A 2,561-nucleotide genomic window follows, 5' to 3' on the forward strand; every position below is an offset into this window, starting at 1 on the left:
CATCACTGAAGTTAACAGAGTAAGACTGACAAAGGAGAACAGCATGTGTACAAAGAATTCCCTCTCAGAAACTGACTCAACATTGTTGTAGTATGCTGGCATCAAAGAAACTTGCAGTGGTAGTTAATCGCTGTGTTCTGCTAACACACTCTGAATCCAGCCCAGACATAGCCATCCAACCAATTGAAATCTTGTGATAGGTATAGCCGAAACCAGTCTCTAAAGCCTCTCTTTTCCCCTAGACTACTTATCATCTGCATTTCAATCTATCCTTAGACAGACTGAGGAACTAGTTTATGAGATCACTGTCCATTAATATGCACTATTTACTATGACCTTTAGATCCTCATTACTGTAATTTATTCCCAAGTAAATGTCTTTTACTTTAGAGAGTCTGTGTGTGTTTGTTGTTTAGGTTTACACATATGGTGTCGTAAATGGGACCTGAAAAGTTTGCTGTGGGAAGGAATTGGTGATTCTTGGAGCACGTACGCAGTCCTCACTTTACACCACTGAGCGCTCTGCTCTTATAAGTCACCTTTTCTGCCCTGGTGAGTCTTCCCTCAGGTTAAGGATCTGTTACTTTGATACAGGATTTTTGACATTGTTGGGATCTGGTTTGAATAAGGCTACTTTAATAAAAGACCGTCTATCCCCCCTAGGATAATAAAAGGGCTTTTGTCTATTCTGGTAAGTCCTTTCTGCTGTCAAGACAAAGATCTTTCTGGATTGAGCTCCTTGTTTTGTGCCGAACTTACTTTCTGTCTGTGAAGCATTTATTTTCTGGCTTGCACACCTAGTTTAATATTTTGCTTGATTTACATATTTTTGTGAACATTTTAATCCTTTCCAAGTTCTTAAAATATGTATGAGAACTTGCTCTATTTTTCTCCATAGACTTCTCATATTTTTTAATTAAAAATAAAAAATTTTATTTTTCTTTGCAATAAACTTCTGTCTCCAGAACACAATCCGACTCCGGTCCGCGGGACTGGCAGCCCAGCCCCCAGCCTTCAGGCCCTCCCAGGCCTGAAGGTGGGTCCTTACTGGGGACCGCCTCCCTTCGGCCCAATAATCAATCGATCTGCCTCCCGCTGCCATTCATGGCTCGGCCCCAACCCCTGCTCTGCAATCGGAGCAGGCGACAGGAGCAGTGGGAGGCCAGGCACAGTAGCTGACACCCCCGAGCCTCTAGGGACAGAGATTCTTCCTGGTGTCCCCGAGGGTGCAGGCTGCAGAGACGCCCGGGTCCTGTACCTGAGCTGGCGGCCGGAGGCAGCTGTACCAGGGAGATCCCGCCACGCCAACTCGGAAGGGACAGGGTTCCCGCTTGTCCCCCTGCCTGCTCTGTGAAACGGGAGGCCCAGGTCTGCAGCCGCGGTCAGTCGCTGCAGCTGCACCCGGGAGGGCGGATCTTGCCTGTTTCCGGCCGCCACCCAAGAGCACAGGGAGGCTCGGACCCACAGCCGCAGTTTGGGAGGGCGGGGCTCCTGGCTGATGGGTAGAGCAGGAGGCCTGGGTCTGTAGCTGCGGTTTGGATGGCTGCAGCGCACCGGGGAGTTCAGGTTCCAACTCAGAATGGACGGGGCTCCCAGGGCTCCCTGGAGTGTGCAGCCCCCGCCGCGCCTCCCTGCTGCAGCCGGCGTGATGGCAGCAGCCACTGCCAATATCGGGAGCCAGAGTAGCAGAGCTTGGATTTCTGCGTTTCTGGTATTCTTTGATGGCAATCACCACTCCTTAGTCTAAAGAAAAAGGTGGGGGCAGAGCCTGAGTCCTCTGCTGTCCTCTCAGTTTGTGCTTAGAGGAGCCACAGAGATCTTTTAGTCCCCACAGCCTTCACCCAGTGCAGAGGCTTTCCTCCCAACCTCTTCAAGATGACTCCAAATGTTAGGAGCCGCATTTTGCTCCTACACTGGACGTGTGTGCAGCACCTTCCGCCTGTTGGTCCCAGCTGGGCTCCCTTCCTCACAAGCTGGAGTCTGCCAGCATGAATGAGAGCAGGGAAGAGAATCCGCTGCTGTTCAAGATAGTAATTTGCTCTTTTAATGTAATCCCATGTTGACAGATTGTTGGCTTGACAAACGGAAGAAGAGACGGTGGCTTTGAATTTTTATTGCCTATTTTCTGATTCATTAATAAAATGAAAAGGATACAAAAAATGTGAAAGACACATGTAAATATTATTAAGAATAAGCAGTACTAAAACTATCGAGTTTGTTAACTGTGGAGATTAATATAAACAACCTGTTGGTAATATGTTAATAAACTAAGAGGATTAAGTAATTTTTTTAACATAGAGGCTACAAACACTAAGATAAGAATATTTACCAAGTAAAAAAAAAAATGCATTTTAAATTTTTGAAGCATAACCAAAATTTCTCATTGTTTTAAATGTCTCTTTAAAAAATTTTAATATTTAGATATTCTTTCAAATCTCTTTTAATTTTAAAAAGCCATGAAAGGTTTACATGGCCATTACACATACTGTTTAAAAAACTTTAAAATTAGGCCAATATGTTATGGATTTGGATATAAAATTTGAATATAAGCATGCAAAATTA

At 45.2% G+C, this 2,561-nt stretch overlaps 1 pseudogene; it reads right to left on the reverse strand.

Annotated features, from left to right (window-relative positions):
- Positions 1-1,900, reverse strand: part of LOC105538029 — a 15,688-nt pseudogene extending 13,788 nt beyond the window's left edge.
- Between the last annotated feature and the right edge of the window lie 661 nt (positions 1,901-2,561).

The sequence above is a fragment of the Mandrillus leucophaeus genome, unplaced genomic scaffold (genome assembly GCF_000951045.1).
Source record: "Mandrillus leucophaeus isolate KB7577 unplaced genomic scaffold, Mleu.le_1.0 Scaffold1831, whole genome shotgun sequence".
Lineage (NCBI taxonomy): Eukaryota > Metazoa > Chordata > Mammalia > Primates > Cercopithecidae > Mandrillus > Mandrillus leucophaeus.